Genomic DNA, 21325 nt, shown 5'->3' with positions numbered 1-21325 from the left:
CCATCGCAAGTTGCTAATGACAGACGCCTCCCTGACGGGCTGGTGAGCGGTCTTAAGTGGTCGTCCAGCTCAAGGGGAATGGGACGGTCATCAGCCCGATTGGCACATCAACTACCTCGAGTTGATGGCTGTATTTCTGGCCCTGAAATACTTCCTCCAGCATTTGAGAGGCTTCCATGTCCTGGTGTGTGGACACCACAGCAGCAGTCTCTTCCATAAATCATCAAGGAGGTCTACATTCATGCCAGCTGAACACTCAGATTCTCCTTTGGGCCCAGGGCAAGCTCCTGTCAGTCAGGGCAGTTTATATCCCTGGATGCCTGAATGTGGGAGCAGATTTACTGTGCAGACAGAAAATACAGACGGGAGAGTGGAAACTCCACCATGAGGTAGTGGAACAAACCTGGGTGAGATTTTACAGGGCAGAAGTGGACCTCTTCGCCTCTCAACAGACAGCGCAATGTCACCTCTAATTCTCTCTGAATCACCCAACCCCCTGAGTCTGGACGCGATGGCACATACATGGCCCAGAATGCGCCTGTATGCATTTCCCCCGGTTTCTCTGCTCCTGGGAGTCTTGGCCAGAGTTGGCCAGCAAGGGTCCTGCCTCTTACTGATAGCGCCGCACTGGCCAAACAGGGTATGGTTCTCGGAGATAATGTCTCTCCTCGATGGCTCGCCTTGGGCGATTCCGGATAGGAGGGACCTTCTGTCTCAGGCACAGGGGACAATATTTCATCCCCTGCCGAGCTGTGGAACCTTCATGTTTGGCTCCTGAAGGGTACCAACAGAGGGACACTGGGCTTTCATCGAGACCATTCTAAGTGCTAGGGCTCCCTCTACTAGAAGAAGTTATGGCAATAAATGGGGTGTCTTTGAAAGATGGTGCAGTGCACATAATGAAGATCCAGTTAACTGCCAGATTGCTTCAGTTCTGGACTTTCTGCAGGAAAAATTGTCAGCAGGCACATGCCCTGCCACTCTCAGGGTTTACGTGGCTGCTCTATCGGCTTGCCACACCTTGACTGATGGGGTGCCGTTGGGGAGACATCCTCTGCTCGCTCGCTTCGTTCGTGGAGCTATGCAACTGAGACCTCCTGCTAGGACCAAGATCCCTTCATGGGATTAGCAATAGTCCTTAAGGATCTGGTTGAGACCCCCTTCGAACATCTAGAGTCAGTGTCTGTTAAACTTCTGACTCTCAAGATGGTTTTTCTTATGGCAATTACTTCTCTAAAAAGAATTGGGGATCTACAGGCTCTGTCTGTCTTGCCAGCCAGCTTAGATTTTGCCCCAGGAATGGCTAAAGCATTTTTGCACCCTCATCCTGACTATCTGCCTAAGTTTCCTTTCTCGACTGTACATCCGGTCTCTCTCGAAGCCTTCTGCTCCCCGCCGGAGCAGGAAAGACTTCACAAACTTTGTCCAGTCCGTGCCCTTCAGGCTTATGTCCACCGCACTAGCCAGTGGCGTAAGTCAGGGCAACTATTCGTTTGCCAAGGGGGCCGCAACAGGAGGGTGGCCGCCACCAAGCAGACAATGTTGCATTGGGTGAGGGACGCTATTGCCCTGGCCTACGAGGTGCACTGTAAAGCTTTGCGAGTAGGTATCAGGGCTCACTCTACCACAGGGGTCGCCTCCTCTAAAGCCTTGGCTAGAGGTGTCCCTTTGCAGCATGTTTGTGATGTGGCAGGCTGGTCCTCTCCGCACACATTCATAAGATTTTATAGTTTGGATGTTCATGCCACTCCGGGCTCTTATGTCCTTAAGTCACACAAGCTCATGTCTGAGACCTCTCACGCTCTTGTGAGCACAACTACACAACCATAAGGGGTCCGGACATCCAAAGTGCGGCGGCATGGGTATTCTCTTTCCCAAAGTGCTAAATTAGCTCAGCATCAAAGTGTAGCTTTTTGATTGGGAATGTCTCGGGTTATTTAAATGTAACACCTGTTCCCTGATAAAAGTGGAACGAGATGCTGCGCTTCATTGCCGCACTGGGATGCCCCAAGACTGCTCTTCAGACAAAATAACTGATGATGCACTATCTATTTATAGCCCTGCTAAAGGTGCATCCAATGATGTCATCAGCAAAGGCTATAAATTCTAGTCAATTTCATTGATGTGTTGCACATATTTTCACAGCTGGTCACACCTAAAGTTGTTCCCAATGCGCTAAATCAGCACAGCATCTTGTTCTGCTTTTATCAGGGAACAGGGGTTACAGTTAAGTAACCCGAGACATTCTTTTTAATTTGACATGTTTAAAATATGCTGGTCTTGCGCAAGCTGCTGAAGAAAAAGCGAGATGCAGTGCAAATATCAAAGATATTCATCCAGCATGTGTTTAAACAATGGGAAAACAGAACAGACAATGCAAAAACACATTTAGTGTGAACAGCCTTTAACGTTCACGCGTGTCTGTGAGTGAGAGCATGGGAGCGAAACAAGTTCAGTAAGCCTGTTTTAATTACAAACCCGAACCCGACCCGAACCCAAATTAAAACTAACCCGAATCCAGCCTGACACCCGTCGGGTTCTTGGGTCCCGTTGGCACGGGTCAGGGTGCAGACCTCTAATACAGGATAAAATAATGCTGCAGAGGAGTGCTCAATCAAAGTGAAAAAAAAAAAATACTTTGTGATGCAGAAATCTACCCAATCTCACTTGCTGTTGCCAGAAATAAAAGTGACGGTCGGAATCAAGCAAAATCTTCCACAGAGTCGAAATGGAGTCAAAAGTTACTTGCATCTGGATTCCCATTTGATTGATCTTAGTGCACCATACACATTTTATATTAGGTTTCAATGTGCCATTGTTCCCATTAATTAGAATGATTTATTTTAAGTAGAGATAGCATCAGAGACATGACTCATCTGCTTCAAAGAGAAGAGCACAAATGAAATTGAGTTTCCATGATATAAAATGTATGTTTGTTGAAGGGCCAACGAATCCTTTCCACCTTCTTCATCTTCAATTTAGAAATCCAACATGCTAAAAAAACTTCACAAAGATAATAATCTAAGATATGAATGGTAAGCTTATACACAAAAAATAATGTAGCCCACATGAAAATATATATTTTTTTAAAATATGGTCTTACAATGAATACTGGCACATTCTTAGGCTGCTTCTTAGAACAGACTAAGAAAGAATTAAGAATTTTATATTGAAAATATGTGATGTATATCTTGTTGTTCAAAGGATGAAAAATTACCTCAGTTTGCAACATCATTAGTACTGTGTAAAACAAACATACCACAGTACACCTACCGAGCCTCTGCACCACTGTCATCCGATCTGTCTATTACTGTGGTGTCCATATAGTGGGATTGGGCAATGTCCTGTGATTAGCAGTGAACTCATGCTGTGCTAACATGCTCACTTACCTCAGACTGGAAACAGCTAATGAGTTTTGGTTACACTGGACATGTTATCCATTATTACTTATCATTACTGATAATATCTTTGAATTTAAAGACACATGGACAGCACATCATCAACCAAATTCATGTCAACATAAACTTATATAAGTCAACAACTGATTTGTGAATAAATTATTAACCCATTTCACAAATTCCATGTATTAGAGCAGAGGTTGTCATAGGGGCAGGGTTTAAAGGGTATTTTTGAAGTAGCAGAACACTAATGGGTGGGGCGGGGATAATTGTGGTGGGTTAGGGGTTAGGGGTGTTACACATTTCCTTTCACTGCTACTCAAGGCATATATAGTGAAACAGGATCTGACGTGACAAAGACTGGGCAGTTTTTTTGTCTTTTTGAATATCTGAGGCACTAGAGTGCAATGTCAAGGTGACAAAATGCCATTCCGGACCTTATCAGCCCAGTTTAACCATTGCCTAGGGGAACACAACTACAGCCACTGCAGAGATGTGTGTCTTTTCCAAGTCATTAGAAAAAATAAACTGAAAGGTAACAAAGCAAACATCTGACTTCCATTTCTGAGAACCTGGAAGTGTGAAAAGGGTCCATAAGGAAAGGCTTTGGGTCCATAACATTTAAGATTTATTTGTGAACTGTATTATCAAGGTTGGCAGGGATCAAGGTACAAGTCTCTTTGTGTGTTCAGAGAGTAATGTAGCACTTGGCAGTTAAAGATCCATTGGAAGAGGAGGTGGGTGTTAAGTGACACCTCTCTGATTTTTAATCTGGATAGAGGTCACTGATAGGAGATGGCCCCCTGGTGCGAAAGCTGAGATGCAGAGGAACTAGAGCTGATGTTTTATTCATGCACCTTCAGGCCTGATATTTTAAAAGCTGGGCAGATATCATCAATGCAGTGATAGACTACGATACATCCACTGGAGACCTTTGCCCCCCTTGTGGCTCCATCATGCTGCTGCATGTATTTCCTGACTGATGTAACCCTTGGCGTGTTTAATGAGGAACATGGAGGGATAAATATAATTATATTTCTGTCCTCCACTCTGAAGTTTCACCATGGCCTTTTGAAACTTCTCACAAATATACAGAAACAGTTTTTCAGTTTTTATGCAAAAGACACATTGTGTTCAGGGTCATATTATGTTGCAACTGACCTTTGAACAGCATCGATGCTCGTGCTTGTATTGATTGCCTCTACAAAGGTCCAAAAATGTTAGATACACTTATAGGTGATAAGACCATTGAATGTGGAATTTGGTATCTGTGCAAAGTTGTAGAATGTGGTCCAATACTCTCCTCAAATAAATGTTAAATCAGCTCCTTCAGGACCTATTACAACCAAACGCCACCTTTTGACCGCTTTGACTTAAGCTTGTGAGTCTAAGACAAAGCAACAATAGTAGAATCAGGGCCATAACCACCATAGATATTGAAGGAGAAACGTTAATCATACAACTACGACAGCATTTTTAGTGCCACATTATAAATAAATAAATAAATAAATAAACACCTTAAATTCTGACCCCTGAAGGTGTCCCGTGGTATCTGGCATCAAGACATTAGCAGCATATCCTTTGAGTTGTGAGGTGGAGCTGCCATGGATCAGCCTTGTTGGTCCCGCAGTGCTCAATCGGATTGAGATCTGGGGAATTTGGAGGCCAGGGCAACACCTTGAACTCTTAATCATGTTTGTCAAACCATTCCCGAAACAAGACTTTTAAACAGTACTGTATATATATACAGTATCTCACAAAAGTGAGTACACCCCTCACATTTTTGTAAATATTTGATTATAACTTTTCATGTGACAACTCTGAAGAAATGACACTTTGCTACAATGTAAAGTAGTGAGCGTTCAGCTTGTATAACAGTGTAAATTTGCTGTCCCCTCAAAATAACTCAACACACAGTCATTAATAAACCGCTGGCAACAAAAGTGAGTACACCCTAAGTGAAAATGTCCAAATTGGGCCCAAAGAGTCAATATTTTGTGTGACCACCATTATTTTCCAGCACTGCTTTAACCCTTTTGGGCATTGAGTTCACCAGAGCTTCACAGGTTGCCACTGGAGTCCTCTTCCACTCCTCCATGACGACATCACGAAACTGGTGGATGTTAGAGACCTTGTGCTCCTCCACCTTCCATTTGAGGATGCCCCACATATGCTCAATAGGGTTTAGGTCTGTAGATATGCTTGGCCAGTCCATCACCTTCAACCTCAGCTTCTTTAGCAAGGCAGTGGTCCTCTTGGAGGTGTGTTTGGGGTTGTTATCATGCTGGAATACTGCCCTGTGGCCCAGTCACCGAAGGGAGGGATCATGCTCTGCTTCAGTATGTCACAGTACATGTTGGCATTCACGGTTCCCTCAATGAATTGTAGCTCCCCAGTGCCGGCAGCACTCATGCAGCCCCAGACCATTACACTCCCACCACCATGCTTGACTGTAGGCAAGACACACTTGTCTTTGTACTCCTCACCTGGTTTCCGCCACACACGCTTGACACCATCTGAACCATATAAGTTTATCTTCGTCTCATCAGACCACAGGACATGGTTCCAGTAATCCATGTCCTTAGTCTGCTTTTCTTCAGCAAACTGTTTGCGGGCTTTCTTGTGCATCATCTTTAGAAGAGGCTTCCTTCTGGGACGACAGCCATGCAGACTAATTTGATGCAGAGTGCGGCGTATGGTCTGAGCACTGACAGTCTGACCCCCACCCCTTCAACCTCTGCAGCAATGCTGGCAGCACTCATACGTCTATTTCCCAAAGACAACCTCTGGATATGACGCTGAGCCCGTGCACTCAACTTCTTTGGTCGACCATGGCAAGGCCTGTTCTGAGTGGAACCTGTCCTGTTGAACCACGGTATGGTCTTGGCCACTGTGCTGCAGCTCAGTGTCAGTGTCTTGGCAATCTTCTTATAGCCTAGGCCATCTTTATGTAGAGCAACAATTATGTTTTTCAGATCCTCAGAGTTTTTTGCCATGAGGTGCCATGTTGAACTTCCAGTGTCCAGTATGAGGGAGTGTGAGAGTGATGACACCAAATTGAAAACACCCCATTCACACCTGAGACCTTGTAACACCAACGAGTCACATGACACCGGGAAGGGAAAGTGGCTAATTGGGCCCAATTTGGACATTTTCACTTAGGGGTGTACTCACATTTGTTGCCAGCGGTTTAGACATTAATGGCTGTGTGTTGAGTTATTTTGAGGGGACAGCAAATTTACACTGTTATACAAGCTGTACACTCATTGCTTTAAATTGTAGCAAAGTGTCATTTCTTCAGTGTCGTCCCATGAAAAGATATAATCAAATATTTACAAAAATGTGAGGGGTGTACTCACTTTTGTGAGATACTATATATATATAATATAGTATAGTTATGCAAAAGACACATTGTGTTCAGGGTCATATTATGTTGCAACTGACCTTTGAACAGCATCGATGCTCGTGCTTGTATTGATTGCCTCTACAAAGGTCCAAAAATGTTAGATACACTTATAGGTGATAAGACCATTGAATGTGGAATTTGGTATCTGTGCAAAGTTGTAGAATGTGGTCCAATACTCTCCTCAAATAAATGTTAAATCAGCTCCTTCAGGACCTATTACAACCAAACGCCACCTTTTGACCGCTTTGACTTAAGCTTGTGAGTCTAAGACAAAGCAACAATAGTAGAATCAGGGCCATAACCACCATAGATATTGAAGGAGAAACGTTAATCATACAACTACGTACAGCATTTTTAGTGCCACATTATAAATAAATAAATAAATAAATAAACACCTTAAATTCTGACCCCTGAAGGTGTCCCGTGGTATCTGGCATCAAGACATTAGCAGCATATCCTTTGAGTTGTGAGGTGGAGCTGCCATGGATCAGCCTTGTTGGTCCCGCAGTGCTCAATCGGATTGAGATCTGGGGAATTTGGAGGCCAGGGCAACACCTTGAACTCTTAATCATGTTTGTCAAACCATTCCCGAAACAAGACTTTTAAACAGTACTGTATATATATACAGTATCTCACAAAAGTGAGTACACCCCTCACATTTTTGTAAATATTTGATTATAACTTTTCATGTGACAACTCTGAAGAAATGACACTTTGCTACAATGTAAAGTAGTGAGCGTTCAGCTTGTATAACAGTGTAAATTTGCTGTCCCCTCAAAATAACTCAACACACAGTCATTAATAAACCGCTGGCAACAAAAGTGAGTACACCCTAAGTGAAAATGTCCAAATTGGGCCCAAAGAGTCAATATTTTGTGTGACCACCATTATTTTCCAGCACTGCTTTAACCCTTTTGGGCATTGAGTTCACCAGAGCTTCACAGGTTGCCACTGGAGTCCTCTTCCACTCCTCCATGACGACATCACGAAACTGGTGGATGTTAGAGACCTTGTGCTCCTCCACCTTCCATTTGAGGATGCCCCACATATGCTCAATAGGGTTTAGGTCTGTAGATATGCTTGGCCAGTCCATCACCTTCAACCTCAGCTTCTTTAGCAAGGCAGTGGTCCTCTTGGAGGTGTGTTTGGGGTTGTTATCATGCTGGAATACTGCCCTGTGGCCCAGTCACCGAAGGGAGGGATCATGCTCTGCTTCAGTATGTCACAGTACATGTTGGCATTCACGGTTCCCTCAATGAATTGTAGCTCCCCAGTGCCGGCAGCACTCATGCAGCCCCAGACCATTACACTCCCACCACCATGCTTGACTGTAGGCAAGACACACTTGTCTTTGTACTCCTCACCTGGTTTCCGCCACACACGCTTGACACCATCTGAACCATATAAGTTTATCTTGGTCTCATCAGACCACAGGACATGGTTCCAGTAATCCATGTCCTTAGTCTGCTTGTCTTCAGCAAACTGTTTGCGGGCTTTCTTGTGCATCATCTTTAGAAGAGGCTTCCTTCTGGGGCGACAGCCATGCAGACTAATTTGATGCAGAGTGCGGCGTATGGTCTGAGCACTGACAGTCTGACCCCCACCCCTTCAACCTCTGCAGCAATGCTGGCAGCACTCATACGTCTATTTCCCAAAGACAACCTCTGGATATGACGCTGAGCCCGTGCACTCAACTTCTTTGGTCGACCATGGCAAGGCCTGTTCTGAGTGGAACCTGTCCTGTTGAACCACGGTATGGTCTTGGCCACTGTGCTGCAGCTCAGTGTCAGTGTCTTGGCAATCTTCTTATAGCCTAGGCCATCTTTATGTAGAGCAACAATTATGTTTTTCAGATCCTCAGAGTTTTTTGCCATGAGGTGCCATGTTGAACTTCCAGTGTCCAGTATGAGGGAGTGTGAGAGTGATGACACCAAATTGAAAACACCCCATTCACACCTGAGACCTTGTAACACCAACGAGTCACATGACACCGGGAAGGGAAAGTGGCTAATTGGGCCCAATTTGGACATTTTCACTTAGGGGTGTACTCACATTTGTTGCCAGCGGTTTAGACATTAATGGCTGTGTGTTGAGTTATTTTGAGGGGACAGCAAATTTACACTGTTATACAAGCTGTACACTCATTGCTTTAAATTGTAGCAAAGTGTCATTTCTTCAGTGTCGTCCCATGAAAAGATATAATCAAATATTTACAAAAATGTGAGGGGTGTACTCACTTTTGTGAGATACTATATATATATAATATAGTATAGTTATGCAAAAGACACATTGTGTTCAGGGTCATATTATGTTGCAACTGACCTTTGAACAGCATCGATGCTCGTGCTTGTATTGATTGCCTCTACAAAGGTCCAAAAATGTTAGATACACTTATAGGTGATAAGACCATTGAATGTGGAATTTGGTATCTGTGCAAAGTTGTAGAATGTGGTCCAATACTCTCCTCAAATAAATGTTAAATCAGCTCCTTCAGGACCTATTACAACCAAACGCCACCTTTTGACCGCTTTGACTTAAGCTTGTGAGTCTAAGACAAAGCAACAATAGTAGAATCAGGGCCATAACCACCATAGATATTGAAGGAGAAACGTTAATCATACAACTACTGACAGCATTTTTAGTGCCACATTATAAATAAATAAATAAATAAATAAACACCTTAAATTCTGACCCCTGAAGGTGTCCCGTGGTATCTGGCATCAAGACATTAGCAGCATATCCTTTGAGTTGTGAGGTGGAGCTGCCATGGATCAGCCTTGTTGGTCCCGCAGTGCTCAATCGGATTGAGATCTGGGGAATTTGGAGGCCAGGGCAACACCTTGAACTCTTAATCATGTTTGTCAAACCATTCCCGAAACAAGACTTTTAAACAGTACTGTATATATATACAGTATCTCACAAAAGTGAGTACACCCTCACATTTTTGTAAATATTTGATTATAACTTTTCATGTGACAACTCTGAAGAAATGACACTTTGCTACAATGTAAAGTAGTGAGCGTTCAGCTTGTATAACAGTGTAAATTTGCTGTCCCCTCAAAATAACTCAACACACAGTCATTAATAAACCGCTGGCAACAAAAGTGAGTACACCCTAAGTGAAAATGTCCAAATTGGGCCCAAAGAGTCAATATTTTGTGTGACCACCATTATTTTCCAGCACTGCTTTAACCCTTTTGGGCATTGAGTTCACCAGAGCTTCACAGGTTGCCACTGGAGTCCTCTTCCACTCCTCCATGACGACATCACGAAACTGGTGGATGTTAGAGACCTTGTGCTCCTCCACCTTCCATTTGAGGATGCCCCACATATGCTCAATAGGGTTTAGGTCTGTAGATATGCTTGGCCAGTCCATCACCTTCAACCTCAGCTTCTTTAGCAAGGCAGTGGTCCTCTTGGAGGTGTGTTTGGGGTTGTTATCATGCTGGAATACTGCCCTGTGGCCCAGTCACCGAAGGGAGGGATCATGCTCTGCTTCAGTATGTCACAGTACATGTTGGCATTCACGGTTCCCTCAATGAATTGTAGCTCCCCAGTGCCGGCAGCACTCATGCAGCCCCAGACCATTACACTCCCACCACCATGCTTGACTGTAGGCAAGACACACTTGTCTTTGTACTCCTCACCTGGTTTCCGCCACACACGCTTGACACCATCTGAACCATATAAGTTTATCTTCGTCTCATCAGACCACAGGACATGGTTCCAGTAATCCATGTCCTTAGTCTGCTTTTCTTCAGCAAACTGTTTGCGGGCTTTCTTGTGCATCATCTTTAGAAGAGGCTTCCTTCTGGGACGACAGCCATGCAGACTAATTTGATGCAGAGTGCGGCGTATGGTCTGAGCACTGACAGTCTGACCCCCACCCCTTCAACCTCTGCAGCAATGCTGGCAGCACTCATACGTCTATTTCCCAAAGACAACCTCTGGATATGACGCTGAGCCCGTGCACTCAACTTCTTTGGTCGACCATGGCAAGGCCTGTTCTGAGTGGAACCTGTCCTGTTGAACCACGGTATGGTCTTGGCCACTGTGCTGCAGCTCAGTGTCAGTGTCTTGGCAATCTTCTTATAGCCTAGGCCATCTTTATGTAGAGCAACAATTATGTTTTTCAGATCCTCAGAGTTTTTTGCCATGAGGTGCCATGTTGAACTTCCAGTGTCCAGTATGAGGGAGTGTGAGAGTGATGACACCAAATTGAAAACACCCCATTCACACCTGAGACCTTGTAACACCAACGAGTCACATGACACCGGAAGGGAAAGTGGCTAATTGGGCCCAATTTGGACATTTTCACTTAGGGGTGTACTCACATTTGTTGCCAGCGGTTTAGACATTAATGGCTGTGTGTTGAGTTATTTTGAGGGGACAGCAAATTTACACTGTTATACAAGCTGTACACTCAGTGCTTTAAATTGTAGCAAAGTGTCATTTCTTCAGTGTCGTCCCATGAAAAGATATAATCAAATATTTACAAAAATGTGAGGGGTGTACTCACTTTTGTGAGATACTATATATATATATATATATATATATACCAGGCGTATGCAAACGTTTTGGCACCCCTGACAATTTCCATGATTTTCCATTTATAAATAATTGGGTGTTTGGATCAGCAATTTCATTTTGATCTATCAAATAACTGAAGGACACAGTAATATTTTGGTAGTGAAATGAGGTTTATTGGATGAACAGAAAATGTGCAATATGCATCAAAACGAAATTAGACAGGTGCATAAATTTGGGCACCCCAACAGAAATATCACATCAATAATTAGTTGAGCCTTTTTTTTTGCAGAAATAACAGCCTCTAGACGCTTCCTATAGCCTGTAATGAGTGTCTGGATTCTGGATGAAGGTATTTTGGACCATTCCTCCTTGCAAAACATCTCCAGTTCAGTTAGGTGGTTGCCGAGCATGGACAGCCCGCTTCAAATCACCCCACAGATTTTCAATGATATTCAGGGGAATGGGATGGCCATTCCAGAACATTGTAGTTGTTCCTCTGCATAAATTCCAGAGTAGATTTTGAGCAGTGTTTTGGGTCGTTGTCTTTTTGAAATATCCACCCCCAGCGTAACTTCAACTTTGTGACTGATTCCTCTACATTATTCTCAAGTATCTGCTGATATTGAGTGGAATCCATGCGACCCTCAACTTTAACAAGATTCCCAGTAACGGCACTGGCCACACAGCACCACAGCATGATGGAACCTCCACCAAATTTTACTGTGGGTAGCCAGTGTTTGTCTTGGAATGCTGTGTTCTTTTGCCGCCATGCATAACGGCCTTTGTTATGACCAAATAACCATCTTTGTCCACAGCACCTTCTTCCAAAATGAAGCTGGCTTGTCCAAATGTGCATTTGCATACCTCAAGCGACTCTGTTTGTGGCGTGTGTGCAGAAAAGGCTTCTTCCACATCACTCTCCCATAAAGCTTCTCCTTGTGCAAAGTGTGCTGAATTGTTGAACGATGCACAGTGACACCATCTGCATCTGTTGTAGGTCTTTGGAGGTGGTCTGTGGGCTGTTTTTGACCGTTCTTACCATCCTTCACCTTTACCTTTCTGATATTTTACTTGGCCTGCCACTTCTGGAATTAACAAGAACTGTGCCTGTGGTCTTCCATTTCCTCACTATGTTCTTCACAGTGGACACTGACAGCTTAAATCTCTGTGATAGCTTTTTGTAGCCTTCCCCTAAACCATAATGTTGAACAATCTTTGTTTTCAGGTCATTTGAGAGTTGTTTTGAGGCCCCATGTTGCCACTCTACAGAGGAGAGTGAAAGAGAACAACAACTAGCAATTGGCCACCTTAAATACGTTTTCTCATGATTGGATGCACCTGTCTATGAAGTTCAAGGCTTAATGAGCTCACCAAACCAATTGTGTGTTCCAATTAATCAGTGCTAGGTATTTACAGGTATTCAAATCAACAAAATGACAAGGGTGCCCAAATTTATGCACCTGTCTAATTTCGTTTTGATTCATATTGCACATTTTCTTTTAATCCAATGAACCTCATTTCACTACTGAAATATTACTGTGTCCTTCAGTTATTTGATAGTTAAAAAATGAAATTGCTGATCCAAACACCCAATTATTTATAAATGAAAATCATGGAAATTGCCAGGGATGCCTAAACTTTTGCATACGCATATATATATATATATATATATATAATAGTACAGTTTATATATATAATAGTACAGTATATATATAAAAGGAAATTAAATATTGAAATTAAATATGGTACACCTCAATACATGCCCACATCATGCACAACACCACACGGATGCAAGCACCTGCCCAAATCACCCAAAGCATCCCACGCATTCAATATATGCCAAAATCAATCAAAGGATCACACTTACCACCAACCAGGCTTCAAGGATATGCACAACAGTCCAAAACAACATAAATCTCTCTACACATATTCACTCAACTTGAAAATACTCTGGGCCACAAATCATCAAATAAGATATGATCAACACCAAATCCACATACCCAGTCCTCGCATGTATGCAAAACGTGGTCAATATCCACAAATGCAATTCACATGCATCCCTAAAATATTATCCATAACAAACACTCAACTCCAACACAAAACTCCCCTGAACACACTCTCAACGCAACCCATCAGCACCTTGTGCGAAATTCTATATTTACCCAAATAACTCGATTGTTAATGATTAACAAAACTGGAGACGCCTCTATGTCTCCAACACAAACCGCAAAACTCTGGTTTCCAAAGGGGCCAAGACCAATCCATGATCAGAGCCAAACCATAAGAAACCTCTCCAACTGGCTAAATATATAATCTTTATTTTAACGTTTAACTAAAATGTCATGGAACAAATTTGTGTTTTTAATGCTGACCTTTATCCAACAGGGGACAACAATGGGGACAGCAGGGAGACAATAAGCACACCGTGATTAGTGATTGCTAAACCATTTTTGATGTATTTATTTTGAATGGCAGGTTCTTAAACTTTTACCACCATTCTTAAAACTTGGACACATCCTGAATAGAATGGTGAAAATACCCCTCCCCTCCACTGCAAATGGTTTTGAATGCTTAAAAGTGCATCTGAAAGTGCAAAAATAAACTTAACTCACAAGCTGTCATGGCATATCTGATGTCTGGCAGAAAATAATTTAGGCCAATTAATTCCACCCCCACCCCCTTCTGATGGCATTTTCTGCTCCGTCGCCACACTTTGCAGCTCATTGCTGGTACTGGCCACAGTCACTTTGTACTCCTGTGCTGCACTTGACCCTCCAGTATATTCCTTCTCATTTCATCCCAATACTTCAAGTGGAACCAGTACAGTGAGAGAAAACGGTGCTGATATACCTGGGCAAAAACACCATTACCTCTCTCAGTCAGCTTCCTAGAATGATCTGGAGTAGCTTAGGTTCAAAGGGTCCATTTACTAAACTACTCCACCACAAATAAATAAATAATTTTCTTCATGATTTTCTGAAAGCAAGAAATACATTTTTGCAAAAAAGTATTACAAAAATATTTTGTTTTTCTCTTTGAAATAGGATTAGTTTCTTCCAAAAAATTTAAAACTCATTCAAATGTTTATTTAAAATAAAAGACTTGAAAAAAGACATATCTTGTTTCAGTATGCATATGAAAATAATTTTCTGTATTATCTGGGGAATGACAAATGATCTTTGTGTGCAGTTTGACTTATTTTGGGTTTGAATGTCTACAAACATCCACATAGCCCATATAGAATATGCCCTTTCAAGACGAACTTTATCAAAAAACGATGTGTAGATTTTATTTTATTTATTTCATTTTATACAACTTCTACAGTAGAAGGTTGCTTGACCCATTACCCGTTCCTATTACCCACAGAAGTCTGAGCTAATTTGCACATTATGCATTTTGGTATATAAAAAAAAATCTTTAGAAAAATAAAATAAATTGCTTGGCAAATCGCAGGGTGTAATATTATCTGTTGCTTCAAGCTTTGCACTGCAGTCAACAGCAGAAGGATTTAATTAAAATACTTTATTTAAAATGTTGGGAACATGACAAAGAATTTTCTTTCGGATGAGACATAAAACCGAGGTCCTGACTCTCTGTGGTCATTAAAAATCTGTGAAAAGATAAAAACCTGGTGTCCTGGCAAATTCCCACCACTGGCCCTTATCAATCATGGCCTCTTAATAATCCCCATCCTTTACTTGGCTGTCCCACTCTACTCTCTCCTCTCCACCAACAGCTGGTTTGTGGTGAGCATACTGGCGCACTATGGCTGCCATCGCAGGTGGATTCTGCACACTGGTGGTGGTTAAGAGGAGTTCTTTGTTTACTATGTAAAGTGCTTTGAGTGTAGTATCAGAAAAGCGCTATATATGTAACATTCATTCGTTCAACAGTTCTAAATGGAAATGTGAAACTCAAAATTCCTTAGTAAATGGCTAGGAGAGGTACAATAAGATTTGGCAGGCAATATGAAACATTATGGAAAACAAAGTTTTATAAAAGGATGCCAGAAACATTCTAGATTCTGTGTAATGAATAGTATTTAGACAAAGGACAATGGGGGAGTCATCCCGGCTGCGAAGTTTAACTTGAATAGCTAACACTAACCTCAGGCAGGAGATACCACTGCTGATCGAATGGGAGAGCCCTTGAATGGATTGTGTTGGAGGGGTCTGCAATGCCCTACCATGATCTGGCAGGATCGGCCTGAGCAGAGGCGTGAATCCTAGCCACTCGAAACCGACCTTGGCCCCCACTCCAGATGCAATGGAGGGGCCCCTCACGGCATTCTAATGGGGAGTCCTCACTGCACCTTTAATGGGGAGTCCATGATACAAATAAACATGAGTTAGCTTGCACGCTTTAGAAAGAAAGAACCCCTTGCTGCAATTAGAACGGGAGGGCCCTTAAGTGTTAGTGGCAGGCCCGTCCAGCAATTTGAAACGGGGGGCCCCTGGACTGGCCGGAGAGGCATCAAAACAGTGAGGCCGGCCTAGGTAATTGACAAGGATAAACGTCCCCCTGGCCCTGGTCATGAACGCCTCGTGGTTAGCTAATGAGGGTTTGTTGTGTGTTTCTGATCTGGAGACCGTTAATATGGATGTAGCTGAGGTAAGCGTCAGATGACCAACAGCCTAGAAGATGTGTTTGGTACTTGGGCAGGCCTTTTGGGCTGCTCTGGCTGTGGCGCCAATACTGAAGGAAGAATCGGCATGTTTTTTGTCATCTACGAACAATGGATAGAGAGGGGTTCTGGTTAGGGATTTTCTGTAATGAGATGGTGTGCTAGCGATTGAAAGGGCTGTTTGATAAGGTCTTTATGCAAAGATGAACATTGCATCTAATATTTTTCGAGTTGTTTGGAGAAATGTAGCCCTGTTGGGGAGTATTTAAGCATCAGATTAGCAGATCAATAGTGAAGGGAAGCCTAGAATCGGTTCTGGTGGGTTGGGATTTGTGGATACCTTTGGCGAGAAGTGAGGTAACCTTTAATATATCCAGGGTGGAGTTTTTATTGGATTGGTTGAGGTGTGAGGCGAGGGAGGATTCATTGATTTGAGAGTGCCTATGGAGAAAATTGAAATAACCCTGTGTGCACTTGTAAAGGAAGCAAAAGGTTAGTTAGGAAACATGATATTTACGTTTGTACAAACCTGTGGGTGAGGTAAATGATTAGTTAGGAATACATCAATTTATTACATTTATATGCAGCTTTAAGGGAAGCAAAAGGTTAGTTTAAGAATACATAACTTTATTATATTTGACATGGGTGGGGTGCTGTTGCAGCAGTATTGAAACATGAAAAGGGGTACTGCTGTGGTAGTATCGAGCATAGGTGGGCACTGCTGTGGCAGTATTGATCGTGGTCATGCGCCGCAGCATGGAATCAAATGGGGCACAGCAGCTGCAGTCTCAAGTGGGGCTTTATTACATTTATACACACCTGTAAGGAGAACAAAACTGTTTGGCAGTGTAGATGGAAATATGCTGAAGTTGTTGCACCTGGACAGCCCACTTGGTTGCTAAGGATGTTTTGAGCCAAGACCGGGAGCACCACATTTGTGCTTCAGCAGGACTTGGACACGTTGCTCAACCTAGTTTGTTGTCAAATTAAAAAATGTTTACCATATTTTGGCTCCCCTGTAGGTAATGGTGAATTCTTGGGAATAGACCTAGATAGAGAAAGTGGGAGGAATTTAAATGGACTCTCACAGAGGCCTGCTAGAAGTCATGTGAAAGATACTTGGAAGACATTTTGCAACTTTTCGAAAAAGAAATAATCTGTGAAAACTTAGATCCGAGGCCACTGGAGAGTGGACTGCACTTTCGTTGATTGAGGGAAAATCGTAGCATGCTAATACTTATTTGAAAGGAACACATGTAGGCTGTTAATGCTTATTTGAGGGGAAAGCATGTAGTCAAAATTTCATGTACATAGATCTAGGGAGATGAGAAAACTAATTTTTGTGACATTTAGAAACAAATAATGTGACCAACATAATAAAATTATGTAGGCAAAAGAGCTGTATCTCTGCACTGCATACAGAAATGCAGGAGAAATTGTCTTCCTGGGAAATACAGCTTAGAAACAATGTAAACAATTACATAAACGTATCTGAGAAAAGTGCTGCAGCTCTGCACTGCATCTGGAAATGAGGGAGAAATGGTCTTGCTGGGAAATATATCTTTTCCTGGGAAATACAGCTTTAGAAATAATGTGAAGGACGACATAAAATTATCTGAGAAATAAATGTGCTGCATCTCTGCACTAAATCTGGAAATGAGGAAGAAATGTTCTTTCTGTGAAATATGACTTTACAAATAATGTGAACAACGAGTCATTGACATAAAATTATCTGAGAAATAAAAGTGCTGCAGCTCTGCACTGCATCTGAAAATGAGGGAGAAATGGTCTTGCTGGTAAATACTGCTTTAAAAAACAATATGTACAACAGCATAAAATTATCTGAAAAATGAAAGAGCTTTAGCTATGCATTGCATATGGAAATGCAGGAGGAATGGACTTGCGATCAATCATTATTGAAGGATTCATTTGTGGCCATTCAGTATGACCGCCACCTGCTGTACAATACAGTACATCTTGCATGGTTGAATCATAGCATGTGTGGCAGGGCGGAGGGATAATCAGGATCGCCTTAGGAAATTGCGTTATCTTATGGACCACCTCAAACAAAAATGCCAGCAGCTCTTTCAGCCTAACCAAAATCTTGAAATTGATGAACGCATGGTCAAGTCTAAAGCTCGAACAGGATTTAAACAATACATGAATTGCAAGCCTACTCGGTGGGGTTTTAAATTATGAGTAATTGCAACATCAGACTCGGGGTATACTCTCATGTTTACACAGGTAGTCATGATGGGTGTGTCACTGACTTGGCCACCAAAGTAGTTGAATCGTTACTGCACCCATTCAAAGACCAGGGCCACAATGTTTGGTTTAACAACTTTTACACATCTCCAGCTCTTATGTTTAAGTTGTTAGAAATGGGAACTAATTCCTGTGGGACATGCAGGGTGAATCGTAAACTGTTTCCTGCTGAATTTAAAGACATCAAAAGATGGGAACGCATGACAGCTCGTGGAGATATGAGGTGGTGTAGGACTGAGGGGACTATACTTGTAATTCAGAGGAAGGACACGCGTGCATTTACATGCCTCTCCAATTTCCACAATGCGAATGGCTCAAACGAAATTTCTAGGTTTTTAAAAAATGATTGCGACTGGACAAAAGAAGTAGCCTTCCAACCCACTGTCATCAGCAATTATAACAAAGAAATGGGCGGTGTTGATAGGTCAGACTTTTTTTCCACTTCATATTGTTCATACTCAGCTGAGTGTGACCAGTTTTGCAAAGAGGCCTAGGTTGGGTTGTGTTTACTGGTGTTGTTCTCCCCCTCCCCTCTTTCCTCCCTCTGTTCTCTCCACAGGTATTGCAGCTGTTGAGTATTTATGAATTTATATATATTCTGTTCCTCCACTCTTTATTATAAACGTATTTACTGTAGAAAGTTTGATTTTTTATGATTTGCTGTGTAATTTGTGTGTAATTCTAATGTTCAAATTAAATAAAGTGTGTGTTTAATTGAACAAATAAAATGTACATTTCAGTGTTTGTGTCCTTCAATTTCAGATGCAAACTCTAATTATTATTACAGGTGCTCAAAAGGGGTATTTGAGGAATGGTCATGTGAAATGTATTTTAACATTCTAAATGTTTGTTTTATTCCATTTTCCCACTAATCAGTAGAATAGTCATAACTTTTAAACAATAGATTATATTTCTGTCTGCTATTCTACATTTCCAACAAAAGTATGTATATTTCATACACTCTAAGTTTCCCTCTAGCTTGTAATTAAAATGGTTGAAAATGGAGTTGTCTGATGAAGTATGGTGGCCGGAGAAGATTTTTGTAAAAATTGCTGTGTGAAATCTTATTGATAAGGGATGATTAGACTTAAATAATCATACATATATTTATATCATTTGAAAGCCTTAGTTATTCTCTTCAAAATGGTATATAGAGTTCAGGTGTGTGATGTTATATGAATATGAAGATAATATGAATTTTGAAATGAACATGAACACTATTTTCTGGCACATAATGGAATTTTCATAATTTTGGACTCAGGCTGGTAAGGATTCATTCTTAAATAAAAAAAAAACTACACAACTTAAATTGGACATATAGAATTTGGACTCTTGCAGATCTAAAGATGGAAAGTCATCAAATACTTCTGTCTCAGCTGTCTTCTCCCTGTGACTTTGCTCCCATGACTGTTCTTGGCTTAAGGGCCAGATGCCATCATGTCCTCCACATGACTGCCTCTCCCTACAAGGAGGAAGAGCAAAAGTGTGTGTGTGTGTGTGTGTGTGTGTGTGTGTGTGTGTGTGTGTGTGTGTGTGTGTGTGTGTAAAGGTCCTTGGCAAGGATCACCTACTCCAAGACACTTAAATGTCTAAAGCTTCCAAGAGAGACTGACAAACAGGATGAAGACGATGAAGTGGAGAAGCAAATGAAACACTACTTTATATAGCAGGTGGGCAGCACATCTGCTCAGCAAGGCCCGATAGCCATGCTTAAGGTCTTATATGGGCTTTGAGGACATCAAGATGAAAACCACGGAATATAGAGGAAAAAGTCATCCACTGTCAGGCAAGTCTTTACTCTGGAGCTTAACTTAGAAGTGGCTAATGACAGGAACTGTATATGACCCCAGCTAATTTTAGGTAAGGAATAAATGATAAAATATGCCAATGAGCATTTTTAATTTGTACTACCATACAGCAGCTGTGCAGAGAGAAGAAGGAAATTACACTCTTCTAGAATTCACTGAGCCATAACAAATTTGCAAAACTTCTTGTTCAAAGAGACCTAATATAAATGGATCTCACGAGTGAGTTCTTCAGTGCATGATATGATAAGTTCACTATTGGCACTTCAGGCATTACCTTATTGGCAATGTTACACGATTTCTTTCAGTGCAAATAGTGACCTTTGGAACTGACATAACTGTACTTATACATTTCCAATTAAACATATGACGGACTGAGGAGAGTGTAGAACTTTACAGTATTTATGTAAAACAAAAGGCCTCACAATGAACTTTATGCTGTTAGAATAAAAAGCTGCCTAAAATATGTATGGACTGTTAGGTGTTTAGGTATGTTAAAGCTAAATCTCTGGGCCTGTTCATAGCGGGTTTGCTGTCAATGTACTCTATTTTTGTCTTGTTTTCCTGTTGAAAATATCTAAACATTCATGAAACTTGATTTATTTACTTGAAAAGCAAACTGGCATACAATTTTAAGTCTTATTTTGAGAGAAATCTAACTGAATTTAGTGAGATTTATGCTTAAAAAAGAAAGCTTTTGCCAATATGCTAAGAAAATTTGACTTAATTCAAAGAGAAAACAAGATTTTTGAAAACGGCAAATTTTTTATTTTGTTTAAGTCTAAAATTCACTATATTCTGTCAGATTTCTCTTATAACAAGACTTAATATCTTGTGTAATTTTGTTTGACAAGTAAATAAATCACATTATAAAAATGTACAAATAATTTTACAGGAAAACAAGACAAAAAAAATTATTGTTTTGTAGTTTACTGTACAAACTTTGGTTAGAAATTTTCTTAAAAAAAAGTTGATATCTAACAAAACGTCTTGGGTTACATGTGTAACCCTTGTTCCCTGAAAAAAGCGGAACGAGATGCTGCGCTGCTAAGCGCTACGGGGAACACGTCTCAGTGTGACCAGCTGTGAATATGTATGCAACACGTCAATGAACATTGACTGGAATTTATAGCCTCTGCCGATGTAATCATTGGACGCACCTGGCGCAGTGGCTATAAATAGATGCGTCACCGGTGCATCATCAGATATTTCGTCTGAAGAGCAGTCCTGGGAAGTCACAGTGCGGCAAAGAAGCGCAGCATCTCATTCTACTTTTTTCAGGGAACAAGGGTTACAC

This window comes from Xyrauchen texanus, chromosome 10 (assembly GCF_025860055.1).
Source record: "Xyrauchen texanus isolate HMW12.3.18 chromosome 10, RBS_HiC_50CHRs, whole genome shotgun sequence".
Lineage (NCBI taxonomy): Eukaryota > Metazoa > Chordata > Actinopteri > Cypriniformes > Catostomidae > Xyrauchen > Xyrauchen texanus.
The sequence above is the reverse complement of the archived record's forward strand: the minus strand, read 5'-3'. Positions refer to the sequence as shown.